Here is a 14,952-nt window from a genome sequence, read left to right as displayed (position 1 = left end):
AAAAATTTCTAAAGTCATGTTTTATTATGGGGTATTTTGTGTCGACCAGTGATAAAATATTTCGGTTTAATCCAAATAAAATTCAGCTTGTAACACAACAAAATATGAAAAAGTCAAGGGGTATGAATACTTTCTGAAGTCACTGTACGATAGACTTATTAAATTGTTGCCTGTGCCACAACAATTGTTCTTATACTTTGCACCAAATCCAGGATCTTGCACTTTGTGCGACATTTTTTTGGTTTTCCACATTCTTCGTGCTACGAATCCAGCTGAGTACCATTTCAGTCTTTTGATTGTGACTTATATGTTGTCAAGTATAGTTGTCTGTTCTTTCGTATTCTCTTCCTGTTGGGTAAAACATACATTTCCTTGGCTCTTTACATGTCGATCAATTTTTGCCCTTTCTGTAAAAGACAATGATTCATTGCCAGACCACATCATTGTTCGTCCCATACATTGATTGTAAACTTTATTTTCAGAAAGAAAGGTACTGTCAGACCCTGCTATTCGTGGGGGATACTTTCCTGAACAATGCCACAGATGTCGGGACCCGCGAATGTCAGGGTATTTTATTTTTTTTAAAACATGATCAAGGCTCAAATTACACAGAAGAGATCAAACTACAAATGGAAGAGTGATTACCTCTAGTACAGCAGTTATGTGAACTATTTGGTGGAATTGTGCCGTTGACGATAGAAGCATGAAATTTGGCAAACAGTTAGGGCATGCCCTTGGCAAGATTTTTGGCTCGGCCATCAAAGATTTGTCCCGTGACAGGAATGGCAGACATTTTCCAAAATGGCCACCAAAGACATGATAATTACGTATGATATTGTGTTGATCAAAATTTTGTTCTTAGTTCTGGTAAAACATATAGAAGCAAAATCTCTTCTGTTTTTAAAGGTGTAACAGAGTGAACTAGAGGGGGAGCACTCGGTAGATTGCAAAACCTCCACCGCCAATACTGCTGGGTCACTCAAGTAAACCTGATATCCTATTCATTCAATTTTACGTCAACAGTGGCCACAGAGTAAGAGTTTGCAACTTTCCCTTTTACTTTTAGCTTTTACATACTCAATTCATTCGTCATAACTAGATTCCTTGAGACAGAAATTGATTTTACATGGGTATATCCACCTGAAGTTCCAAAATCAGCCGCAATTATAATTTTGGCATGTTTTTTGTTGGAAATCACTTATAACATGTAGAAATGCAAAAAAAAAAAAAATAGAAATTTTGTTGAAAAAAAAGTTGCAAAATTTTTTTTTCTCTAACAATTTTTTTTTTTTGGGGGGGGGGGGGGGGTTGGAAATCACTTAAAACATGTAGAAATGCAAAAAAAAAGAAATTCAAATATTTTTTCAAAATGGCCACCATTGCGACCATATTGGATTTTGGACCAAGTCCAAAATCTAATGGCATGATCCTTGGACCATACCTAATCCTCCCACCAAGTTTCGTCGAAATCCGTCGAGGAGTTTTTCCGTTATACTGTTCACAAACAAACAAACATACAAACAAACTAGAACGGGCACTCATAGAGCGCATACCTTCGCCGCCACTACTTTTTTTGTTCTTGGTATGAGTGTGGGGAACTGGTTTCATATGAATGGTCTTATGACACAAACCACATATCTATAATGTCATGACACCCCCCCCCGACTTTCGGGGGCTACGGACTAAACAACAATCAACTCACGTCGTTTTGGCGAGTCTTCACTCGCAAGCTCGGTGAATACAACGTTTCAACAAGAGAAGGTAATCTCGTTTGATGCTGGTTTCATGCAAATTGAATAAGAATTGGCTGAGTTATGCCGAAAACCGCATATTTTTCAAGGGCGTGACCCCCCCCCCCCAACATTTTACCCCAACCGGTGACATGTGTTATGACGTCATTGTGTCACAAGATTGGGCATTAAATTCTTAACATTTTGGTGCTGGGTTCATGTAAAGCGGACAAGAATTGACCGCGTTATGCCAAAAACCGCATATTTTTCAAGGTCGTGACCCCCCTGACCTTTGACCCCTAACCGGTAACAAGAGTATGGGTGTCATTGTGTCATATTGCATATCACAAGATGAGGCATTGAATTCTGAACATTTTGGCGTTAGTTGCATGCAAATTGAATAAAAATTGACCGTGTTATCGTAAAAATACGATTTTGACCTTTTCGTGACCTTGACCTTTGACCCAAACGATCCCAAAATCTAATTGAATGCTTCCTGGCTAATAACCAATCATCCCACCAAATTTCATGCAATTCGGTTTAATACTTTTTGAGTTATACGAATCACAAGATTAAAAATAAATAAATAAATAAATAAATAAATAAATAAATACATGCCGACCAAAACATAACCTTTCGCAGAATGCGAAGGTAACAAACAGAAAGGGGTGAATACAGTAACCTCCGATCTTCGATGGCGGAGGTTAACTACGTAATATTGTTCATATGTAAAGTGATTATCGCTATGCTGCACTTTTGGATTAATCTTTGGTTGGGCATTTCCTGTCATCTTGTACTTACTCATCTTATGTTTCCAGCCTACTCATTCATTCCCTATTTCTGCTTTCAGGTGTAGCAGTGTGACAATGGCATAAATGTACAAGGTGGTGGATCCTCTCCAGCATGGCATATCAACACATTGTCCAACAACAGACTGGAGCAAGTGTGCTCTGTGCCAGGAAGACACATCAGAGGTGCTTTGCTGCCCAGCTGAATCCAGACATGACACACAGGGAGCAGGCTACATGACAATTGCTAACCACCTTGTTAGTTTCAGTAGGATTTGTTGTTTGGCAATAGCAATAAATCTATCATGCCTTGATGATGGCAAGGGCATTGAGGCAATACTGCAGCAGCACAAAGCCAAGTGCCATGACCCATGTACACTTGAGTACACCAAAACCAAATGAAACCATGCAGAGAAGAGGAATAGACTGATGGGATATACTGCAGATGCCTCTCAGAAGTTCAGTCAGAGTTTGGGAGAAACAAGTGCTGACATTGAAACATGCTTCCTCTGTGGGAAACCTGCACCAGCTGGAGGGTCCTTGTGAAAAGCATCACATTCAGGGTTAATATCCATGTCCAACAATTTGCCCTCAAATTGCAGGACAAACGACGACTTACCAAATTGAGTGCAGGAGACCGAATTGCACAAGACGTCCAGTACCATGTGCAGTGCCTGGTCTCCTTGTACAATAGAGCAAGAGAAACAAGAACATCTGAAGAGTCTAATGTGGACACGGTGAACCATGGCATTGTATTTGCTGGACTGGTATCCGATGTTGAAGATGCTCGCATGGACGATCGAGTTGCACCCATCTTCAAACTCATGGACCTGGCGAATCTGTACAGCACCAGACTGAAACAACTTGGGCCTGATGTCGTCGGGCGCATCCACTCCACCAAGCTCAAAGACAGAATGTTGGGTTACTTTCTGGACATGGAAGCTCACAAGCAAGGTCGAGATGCGGCCCTCATTTCCAATGCAGATGTTGAATCCACATTGAGGAAGGCATGTGAGCATGATGCTGAAAATGATGCTGTTCATCTCACCAGGGCTGCAAACATAGTGAGTCGAGACATGTTCAAAATGAAAAACCAGTTCAGTGGTTCATTTGGAACCAAGTGTCAGGAAGATTCTGTGCCAGTTTACCTCTTGGCACTAATTGCTATGGTGTTGAATGGACCAAGCATCAAATCACAGTCAAGTTCATCAGCAAAGCCCCAACCAGTTCTCACCATTTTGCAGCTCCTGATGCACAGCAGTTTGGTACGACGTCGGAATAATCAGGCGACAAGTACAACCAGGCACAGCCAAGAACGGGAAACACCTCTGCCTATCTACGTAGGTGTGATGGTACACACGAAAACTCGTAAGCGCGAACCTGTGGACAATCTGTCTGAGCTGGGGCTGAGCATCGCATACAACCGTCTGCTGGACATCTCAACTGAGCTAGGCAACAAGATCTGTCATCACTACAGGATGGAGAAAGCTGGTTGTCCTCCTGAACTGAAAGGTGGTGTTTTCACAACTGCTGCAGTTGACAATATTGACCATAGCCCCAGCTCTACCAGTGTGCATGACTCATTCCATGGAACTGGGATCTCCCCGTTTCAACACCCAGACAAGAAATTCAGTGGAGTTGCTCAGGCTGTTGTCACGCATGGTGATACTGCTACCAAGAGGACGACGACACGCCTGTCCGAGACCTCCACTAGTATCCCTCCTGTTTCTCCTGTCAAACAAAATCCACCTGTGCCAAAGCAAGAAGGCCGAAAACAAAGCAGGCCGTCAGTCAGCTCATACCACAAGCCATGCAGAAGGAATATGGGCAAGTTTTAAGTAATAGATTTACTACAATAAATTCCCCTCACCACTCTATTTTCAAATCGGACACAAAACAACACACATGGCAAAATATATGCATCTTACGCTGAGATAGTTGTCTTTAAAAGTATCAGTGAGAAGAAGGTTTTTCTCACTAATAAATGAATCTTAACGATATCTTGATCAACATGCACTATTGTTTAACAGCTGGCTTGAGCATTTGCGGCAGGCGCTGGACACTGACAGACAACCTGCATGGGAATGAAATGATCTCCTGGGCTGCATACCACGCTAGCCATCAAGCAGCACCACAAGAAGACAGCGAAGTGGTGCTCATTTCCTTGCTGCCTCTCTTCCCTGACCAGGCCACATCAGTGCCCATGATTCACCACTCTGTGGACGTTGTGAAGACTGCGGTTGAATTCCTGAATCCTGGTTAGGTGACAATCATCACATGTGACCAGCCACTGTATACAGTTGCAAAGGAAATCCAGTGGAGCTGGCCAACAACTCATGGAGAGGATCACTTTGTTGTGATGTTTGGTGGGCTAAACATTGAGATGGCAGCTCTCAAGACACTTCGAGATCTTCTGGAGGGCAGCGGGTGGTCAGGAGCACTCGTTCAGGCAGGTGTCGCCACACCGAGAACAGCAGATTAATTTCTGAAACAATCCCATGTGACACGCGTCCCGTCAGGCTCATAAAGTCACAGCCAGTAGTTTGTATCTACTTCTGAAGAAGGCCTACACCGAGTACAGCAAAAACTTGGAAGACCAAAGCAAAGTGACGTCTGGAAGACTGGTGTACTGAAAGGGCTGATGCATGTTCCCATTTCCAATTCGGATCCATCATCCTGCAGGTGGAGTTGAATGTGATGATTTTTGTGAGAGCAATATGTGAGGGAGACATCGAGCTCTACGTAGAAGCCCTGGCCAATATTGTTCCTTGGTTCTTTGCTTTGGATGACTGCCACTATGCCAGATGGATACCGGTCCACTTGCAGGACATGGTTTCACCGAAAGAGTGCTATCCTGATGTCTATGCTGAGTTCCTGAAGGGGAACTTTGCAGTGAAAAAGTCAAAGTGTGCATTCTCTGCTATTGCCATTGACCAGGCTCAAGAGCAGAATAATGCCTCTGTGAAAGGTGATGGTGGGGCTGTAGGCCTAAGAGAGAACCCGGCAGCTCTGCGTCGCTGGATGGTATCTGGTCCCGAGATGGCTCATTTGATTGGAGAATTTGAGGGTTCAACCGAGAAGAGGCAGGACACAGATCGGTGTCACCATGAACAAAATAAGCATGCACAGATAGCATTTGCGCGAGATGTGAAACCACTGAGTGGAGTCAGAGAAGAGATGGGAAACCCATTCAGTGAGAACAGCAGTGATCTTCTTGTACTGGACAGTAGGAACAGTGCATGCAAATATATCTGTGGCAGACATGGTGTGCCAGATTGAGAAACTTGGACCCAACTTGTATGAGACATATGTAAAGGAGAGACTGGTCAGCCAAACAATTCCCATTGCAGATCCTGTCAAGTGGAACTACCTCCATCTCCTCAGCCAGCCTCCAATCAGAGAGAAGTCAAGCAAACAGCTGCAGCTGTTATTCCTGAAGAATAACTGCTCATACTTCTCCAGACTGTACATTACCTCCCAGATACACAATGGTGATATGGACGAGTTCTTCGAGCATGAAAATCAGGCCTGTCCACCAGCACTGTAACAGATGGGTGTCCTGAGAACCGGGACAAAGTCAGACTTGTTGCAAGACCATATTCCTGCAAAAGAGAATGCCTCCAGTCTCACAGTTCAGGTCACTATCCTTGATGGCGCTGCCATCATCAACATCTGTGACCTGGGACTGCAAAGACGTTTCAAAATGATGCCACTGATGTTTTCATGCCATACATCACATCACAGCTTCAGCAGGTAACCAGATTAGACATCATCTGGGATATGTACATGCCTGAAAGCTTGAAGGCTGACACTCACAGCAAGATAGATAAAGGGGTTATGAAACGTGTCGATCCATCGAGTGCAATTCCTGGAAACTGGCAGGCATTTCTCCGCATCGATAACAACAAGAGAGTCGTTCTCCTTCCTGGCAACGAACGCAGCAGGCATCAACACGAACAAATAGGTCATCACCACATTCCAGACTGATGTGCTTCGCACAAATCGCCAAGATGTCTTGGGTCTGGCTCCATGCACCCATAAAGAGGCCAACACTCGCATCCTTCTCCACCGAGAAGATGCTGTATAGCAAGGGCACAGCAAAGTGTCAATATGCACAGTTGACACGGATGTTGTAGTTCTGGCCATAACAGCCTTCACTGGGTGCCGCCATATTTGGCTTCACTGGGTGTTCCACACCTTCACTGGGTGCGACAAGGTGTCCTGTTTTGGAGGCAGAGGTAAAGAGGACTGCATGGGACAACTGGAACACATATGGCCATGCCACCCCAGAATTCTGTACCTTGTTTGCTAGGCCAAGCCCACAATCTATAGAGGAATGGCTGGGGCTACTGGAGCGATTAGTGGTCCTGCTACACGATCACCAGTAGCCAGAAGTGTGTCAACAAAGCAAGGAAACAGCTGTTCGCTCAGAAAGGCAGAGCAACTGATTGTTTGCCTCCAAAACAGGCTGCACTCATCCAACACATCAAAAGGGCTGCCTTCCAGGCTGGTCAGGGCTGGGCCCAGAACACTGATTGCGGCTCCAGAGCTTCCATCTCCAAGTGAATGGGGGTGGAACAAGAAGGTCGGGGGAGGCTAGGAAGTATGCTGCACAACTCTACCAGAAGCCATGCAAGCTTGTAGGGAACTCATACTTTGTGGCTGCAAGAAGGGCTGCACAGGACACTGCAAGTGCCAGAAGGCTGCTCTGCAGTGCACTGCTCTTTGTCTCTGCGGTGGACTTTGCACTGATTGACTGACAGGTAACAATGGTCACAAGATGTATGAGACATGAATAGGACACATTGAGCTGTAAACTGAAACATAACAAGTCCCTTTAATCAATGTGTGCTCATTGGTAGCTCGAAAGGCAATTGCTCCAGTGAAGTTGTCCCCACTTAAAATAAAAGCAATGCTTTAGGACCACCCCCCCCCCCCCACCCAATAATGATATTTGGCATTATCTACCATTGTAGAGTTACATAAACCACTGATATGAGGTAGATAATACAAATAAATCACCTGACAATTGACTGGATGGATATCAAAGGGACAAAACAGCCGATAGTGGCCATCATGGAAAATGGCCACCACTTTTGTCACAGGGCAAATCTGTGATGGACCACTAATCCAAAATCTTGCTCAAGGTATATTCCAACAGTGTGCCAATTTTCATGCTTCTATCAAAGGCACAATTCATTTACATATCTGTAGTACTACTCGAACAAAGCAGGACAGCATAATTTCAGGACACAACATAACAAAGGGAACAGCAAGAGAGAAAGGGGAAACACCAAAAGCAGAGCAGAGGGAGAAAGTAGACCGAGACGGATAAACAAGGGATGCAGGCAACGATTTGGGGAGCGTTGGGGGGGGGGGGTCGAGGAGAACACAAAGGGTGGACAATATGGATACATAAGCAAAATTGTGTTTGACCAGTTTGTGATTTTGTGAAAATGAAGAGAGGGGAGAGGTTGCTGCCTGTCTTTCAGAAGGATGAGATATGTCATGGCAAAGGGTGGTCATCAGCAACGACATAAAGAGGATTTTCCAGTCAGTGAGATCATTGATGAAGATTAGGAATAATATGGAGCCAAGAACACTGCCTTGTGGTACTCCAGCCTTGACAGCGAGAGGAGATGAAAGGGTTCCGTTGAAAACCACACATTGTCTCCGAGTGGAGGAAGTCAGTAATCCAAGAGTGGAGTTGGCCTTGGATTCCATAGGCACACAGTTTGGAGAGGAAGGCAGGATACCAGACTGTATCAAAAGCTCGAGATATGTCCAGAAAGGTGGCCCTGGTCTGATGTCTGATATTGAAGGCCTCCGCCATTGTTGGCAGAATAGAAGCAGCATGCCCAAGTTAGAATATTCCACATGTAAAGGTGAAAATTGCAAGTCATCTCCCCACCCTTGTGAGGGGGAGGAGGGATGGGGGGGCTCTATGTTGCGGTAATAATGACCAAACCGTTGGTACCCTCAGCACGTATGCAAAACTTAGTGGAGATGAGACCAGCCATTTTTGATTCTACAATTATTAGACTTACATATTTGACACAGAGAATTGCCTAATTAGTCCCCTATCCATTTGACCGGAGGGACGAGACAGAGACATGACAGAAGTCAATAGACACCATAAAAAATTTTATTTATAATAAAAAAAATTGTATACCTTGCCGAGGCTCGTATGACAGCTAACACACAATGCACATCACGGGGAGCATGCGACAAGAGAGGCAGGAGTGAGAAGGACAAAACAGTGGGGAAGTGACATTAGGAGATCTATGGAAGTGAGAGGGTTGGGGCAGGGAACATGGGGTACACAAGATGGACATACAGGGATTTTCAGGAAGGAAAGCAGGGAATTTGAAGGAGGTGGGTTTGAGGTGGATTCATGGATGGCGGACGATAAGAGGTGGTGGTGAACAGCCGTTTTGAAAGCTTGGAGGGAAGAATGGGATTGAACAGAGTGAGGAAGTTTATTCCAAAGGCGGGAAAAAAGAGGAATGAAAGAGTGATGGTGAGCAGTGATTCCTGATTTTGGTAGTTTTACCAGAAGGGGGTTGTTGGCGGACCTTGAGTGCCCAGCTGAAATATGGTAGGGACAAATCGCAGACAGAGCAAGGGGGGGTGAGACTAGAGAAGAGATAGTAGAAGACAAAGACCACCGACCTGCCTGCAATGAGAGCGTGAGAGGCCCAAAGACTCAACCTCACCGCGGGAGACACCAATGATCCAAAATACCTTGGTTTCCACAGCATAAAGCCAACAAAGGTGAGAGGCAAGAGGACTAGCCCAGAGGGGAGAGCAGTACTCCATCAGGCTGGGGACGAAAGCTTTGTATGTGGTCAGAAGCTCAGGTGGGCCGAAGGAGGACTTGGCACGACGGAGGACTCCCAGTCGGCGACTGGCTTTGGAGGCCAGGTTGGAAATGTAGCTTTCCCAGTAAAGATCATGGCAGATTGTGAGACCCAGAAGCTTGAAAGAAAGGACTTCTTCCAGAGGATTGTTGAGAAAGTGGATGGTGGGAGGGTGGGAGTTCCACACGGTCCTTTTCGGAGAGACAAAGTGAGTGTGAGATTTGTCAGGATTGAAAGACATGTTCCACGTGTTGGACCAGTTTGTGATTTCAACCAGATCTGCAGAGAGAGAAGAAGCTGTTCCTTGCTGGTCTGAGGGATGACAGATGGCACGGCAGAAGGTGGAGTCATCAGCAAAGAGATAAAGAGGATTTTCCAGAGTCAGAGAGATCATTGATGAAAACAAGAAAAAGAACAGGGCCCAGAACTCTGCCTTGAGGAACTCCAGCCTGGACAAGAAGAGGGGATGAGAGAACTCCAGTCAGGGCCACACATTGGCTGCAACAGGAGAGGAAGTCTGTGAGCCATGAGTGGAATTGTCCTTGGATACCATCGGAGGAGAGTTTGGTGAGCAGGGCGGGGTGCCAGACTGTATCGAAAGCATGCGATATGTCAAGGGAGATGGCTCTGATTTTATGTCTGGCATTGAGGACCTCCATTCATTGTTGGGAGGGCAGAAGCAGCATATCCAGGGAAGAGTGAACTGGGCTGAATCCAAATTGATGATCGGAACTCAAGCCACTGGAGAAGAGGAAGGATTTTATGTCTGAAGTGATGATGGATTCCATAACCTTGCCGATGATTGGGAGAAGGCTGATTGGTCTGCCTGTAGCCAACCTCCCTGAACGTGGCCGCAAGATAAAAACTCGATCGAAGATTGTCGCGAAGGATTGTTCGAATGGCGGAGAAAGCACCCTCAATCAACTGCCAAACACATTCAAGCTGATCTTCAGACAAAAGGTACAACAGTTTCAACTCACACCATCCATCACCAACTTAATGACATGGGGTTCTATGGTAGGTCGACCCAGGAGGACCACACTGCTGAGAGACAAAAGAAAGCCCAACTGGAGTTTGCAAAAACACACCTGAACAAGCCAAAATCCTTCTCGGAGAATGTCCTGTGGACAGATGAGACAAAATTAGAGCTTGTTGGTGAAGCACATCATCTCTATGATTACAGAAAACAAAATGAAGCCTTCAAAGAAAAGAACACCTTCCCCACAATCAAACATGGAGGTTCAGTTATGTTTTGGGTTGCTGTGTTGCCTCTGGCACTGGGTGCCTTGAATGTGTGCAAGGCATCATGAAATCAGATTAAGAAAGGCATTTTGGAATGCAATGTACAACCCAGTGTCAGAAAGATGGGTCTCCGTCGAAGGTCAAGGGTCTTGTTGCAGGACAATGACCACCAACAAACTTCAAAAAGCACCCAGGAATGGTTCAAGACAAAACGCTGGACTGTTCTGAAGTGGCCAGAAATGAGTCCAGCTCAAAATCCCATTGAATACTTGTGGAGAGATTTGAAAACCACATTTGGGGGAAGGCACCCTTCAAATGTGGGAGAACTGGAGCTGTTTGCATCAGAAGAGTGGGCCAAACCGTCAGTGGAGAGGTAAAGGAAGCTCATTCATGGCTATAGGAAGCACGTGACTGCAGTTATTTTGTCCAAAGGCTGTGCAACCAAATATTAAGTGCAGGGCGTCAATAATTTTGTCAATGTCATATATTTTTATTTTCTGATTGAAATAGTCAGGTCAGGTCAGGTCAGGTCAGGTCAGATCTGTGACCTGCTGCAGTTACCATGTAAACCTGTACTAACCTGTTCCATGGGCGGGTTGTCAGCGACTAAACCGTCTGCCCCACCAGGTTTTCTGGTGAGGAGGGTGTTTGGATATGGACACCCAGCAGGATTAAAAACAAAACCTGTCAAAGGGCGGAGGAGCTCCTTGTGAGCCAACGGCCATCCATATCTAGTGCCCAACTGTGTCTGCGGACGTCCTCCTGCAGTTGGGTTACTTTTTTATTCGGAGGTTGGTGGCAGGAATTGCACTCCGGCCACTGTAAAACCCTTCATTCCGCAAAACACACAAACGCAAAAAAATCTGAAAACCCACTCCATGGGAGTACCTCCTGTGCAGCTTCCCTTTGCAGGGCAGCTCACCAGATGACGGGATTGGGGCAAAGCCTTCGGGACCCCCAATCTTTGATGAAAGGAGGGAAACCACGGGGTAACCCCCCTGGGTCAGATTGCGGGAGAGTGTGCCGGAGTGGTGCTGAGGTGTCGTCCACCAGACGGCAGTCTCCTTGGGTTAACCTGAGGCGGTCCCTTCGGGTGGGTGCCTGGAATGTCCTATCCCGAAGAGAGGATGATCACCTGTCTCTGTTATCATCTGAGCTCAAGTGTTTGGACATCGGTATTGCAGCACTCTCCGAGGTTCGGAGACCGGATTGCGGCGAGATAATGGTAGGTGGTCACACCTACTATTGGTCTGGTCGCTCTGATGGTTACCACACTTAAGGAGTTGCGGTCGCTGTGTCCAATAAGCTGACCCCAATGATAATTGAGGTAACACCGGTCAACGAGCGTATTATGAGACTAAGGATTCGTCACTCCTTCGGTGTCATTTCCCTGGTCTCTTTCTATGCTCGGACTGAGGCGAGTGATCTCACCGTGAAGGACACATTCTATGCCACGCTCGAGTCTGTGGTTGATCAGTGCCCCAGACGAGATACACTTCTCGTCTTGGGGGATTTCAATGCATCGACTGGAACTGATAGGGATGGTTATGAGACGTGTGTTGGTCCCCATGGGTCAGGAACTATGAATCAGAATAGCACTAAGTTCCTTGACTTTGCAAGAAGTCATGGACTTAGGGTGGCCGGTTCATGGTTTCAGCGCCCACAAGCTCATCGCTGAACTTGGTATTCCAACGCTGGCAGTGTGGCAAAGGAGATTGACCATGTCCTTGTTGACGGTCGCAGGAGGATGATCCAGAACTGCAGGGTCTACCGGAGTGCTCAGTTCCTCAATACTGGCCACTGGCTTGTTGTAGCAACTCCAAAGCTGCACCTTAAATCCTGGAGAATGGTACCATCCCAGCCTAGGCTGGATGTTGGCAAGCTCAAGGATGAGAGAGTAGTTGAGGAGTTTGCGAACAGGCTGAGTTGACAATTGGGGTGTCTGAGTGCTTTGGGGGGTCCTGAAGAGTTATGGATTACCTTCAAGACCACCGTCCTTGATGTTGCCGGTGGATGTCTTGGAACTCACCGCAGGGCAAAGAAGAATTTTGTCTCTCAAGGGACACTGGATACCATTGACCAGTCGCAGGGCCAGGCTGAATGGCAGAGCTGAACTGTTCAGGGAGCTGAGGCGTAAAACTGTAGTGCACTTAGGGTGGACAAGGAGGCCTATGTGCGAGGAATCTGTGAGGGGGTAGAGCATCACCTGTGGAAAGGTGATTCTCGTCCCGCTTTCAGGGGAATTCGTGCATTGTGTTCATCCAAGCCCATCCCTCAGAGCACTGCAGTTAGAGCAGAGAGTGGAAGGCTCTTAACATACGAGTCTGAAGTGAAGGCCCACTGGGCCGGTTACTTTGAGCGGTTGTACCGGGCTGACCCCCCAGCTGTCAAGTTGGACGTCAATGGTGTTACAATCCCTGTTGCTGACCCTCCAATCAACTGTGGTCCACCTTCGCTTATGGAAACACGGGCTGCGGTGAACCGGTTGAAACAGGGTAAAGCTCCAGGGATCTGTGGCATCCATGCTGAACTTCTCAAGGCTGGTGGAAATGCTGCACTCGTGTCGTTGCATGCAGTTTTGTGCTCTGCCTGGAACACAGGCATCATCCCAACTGATTGGAAGAGGGGCCTTGTTGTCCCTCTCTGGAAAGGGAAGGGTGATCACCAAGACTGCAACAACTACCGAGGGGTGACGCTGCTCTCAGTGCCGGGCAAGGTCTTTGATCGGATAATTCTTGATAGGGTTCGCCACCATCTGCTTGAGCACCAGCGTCCAGAGCAGTCAGGCTTCATACCAAAGAGGTCAACGATTGACCGTATCCTTGCTCTTCCTGTCCTCACCGAACGCAGACGAGAGTTTCGGCAGGGGCTGCTTGCAGCCTATGTTGATCTCTGTAAAGTGTTCGATTCAGTGAATCGGGATGCCCTCTGGAGGATTCTTGGTCTTCGTGGGGTGCCACCAAAACTGATCGATCTGATGTCTGAACTCTACTCTGGTACTGAGAGTGCTGTGAAGTGTGGTGGTACCATCTCTGACTTATTTCCAGTTGTTACTGGAGTTCGTCAGGGGTGTGTACTGGCCCCCACATTTTTCAGCACTTGTGTGGACTGGATTTTAGGGAGGATGTCGGAAAGATCAAGCTGCGGTGCATCGTTTGGGAATGTCAAGATCTCGGACCTTGATTTCGCAGATGATGCAGTCATCTTTGCGGAGACTTTATATATCCTTTTGGGGGCCCTCGAGGTGCTGAATGAAGAGTCGGAGCCGCTGAGATTACGGGTTTCTTGGGTCAAAACTAAGATCCAGGCTTTCAATGACATATTGGATGCTGCTGTCCTGTCTGTGCCTGTTTGTGGTGAGGATGTTGAGGTCGTGGAGAGATTCACTTACCTTGGCAGTGATATTCATGTCTCTGCTGGCTGTGAGTCAGAGGTCAATAGACGTCTGGGTCGGGCCTGGGGAGTCATGGATTCACTGGATCATGGGGTGTGGCGCTGCCGGTACCTGAGCAGGAGGACGAAAGTCTGAGTCTTCAGGTCCTTGGTGCTTCCAGTCTTGCTCTATGGATGCGAGACTTGGACTCTGACCAAGGATCTGAGATGGATACTTAATTCCTTTGGTACCAGGTCTCTTCGGAGAATTCTTGGCTATCGCTGGTCAGATTTTGTGTCCAACGAGCGGTTGCTGAGAGAGACTCGGATGAGATTTGTTTCCTGCATGGTCCGTGAGCGTCAGTTGCGGCTGTATGGACATGTGGCTCGTTTTCCTGATGCTGATCCTGCTCACCAGATTCTCTCAACGAGGGAGTCTCGTGAGTGGAGGAGGCCAATGGGCCTACCACGTGCCTCGTGGTTGCAGCAGGTTGACCAGAATCTCAAGGAGATGGGGATGGGCCTGGCATTTGCCTGGGGGAAGGCCAGACGGAGGCCCCTGGAGTGCCGGCGGAAAGTGGACGCAGCGACGCGCTGTTCTGGCACATGCTCCCATACCTGACCTGACCTGATTTAAAAGGATATATTCAGTTCTGAATCAAAAACAAAAGTTCTGTAATGTTAACAGTGGAATAAAGAATTGTGGAGACCAAATACTTTTGTCAATTTCAACTTATTTTTGGGAAAAATTGTGTTATTTGAAAAAAGTGCAACAGTGCCAATATTTTTGGCTACGACTGTAAATGTAACCACTGGTTTCTTCAATTATGGAATGAGCAATTTGAATTGTTTGCATAGACAAACTGCATTTGCTTACAAACTAACTGTGGTATGTTGTGTTGTGTTGCGTTGCGTTGCGTTGTGGTACGGTGTGGGAGAAATGGCCAGGAAAGGATGCGG

At 46.7% G+C, this 14,952-nt stretch overlaps 1 protein-coding gene across 9 annotated transcripts in view; it reads right to left on the bottom strand.

Annotated features, from left to right (window-relative positions):
• Nucleotides 1-14,952, bottom strand: part of KANSL1 (KAT8 regulatory NSL complex subunit 1) — a 351,273-nt gene that overhangs the window by 74,425 nt on the left and 261,896 nt on the right. The window lies entirely within an intron of this gene.

This window comes from Eptatretus burgeri, chromosome 4 (genome assembly GCF_056783735.1).
Source record: "Eptatretus burgeri isolate ZD-2024b chromosome 4, Ebu_testis_v1, whole genome shotgun sequence".
NCBI classification, from domain to species: Eukaryota; Metazoa; Chordata; class Myxini; order Myxiniformes; family Myxinidae; genus Eptatretus; species Eptatretus burgeri.
This window is presented reverse-complemented; position numbering and strand designations above follow the sequence as displayed.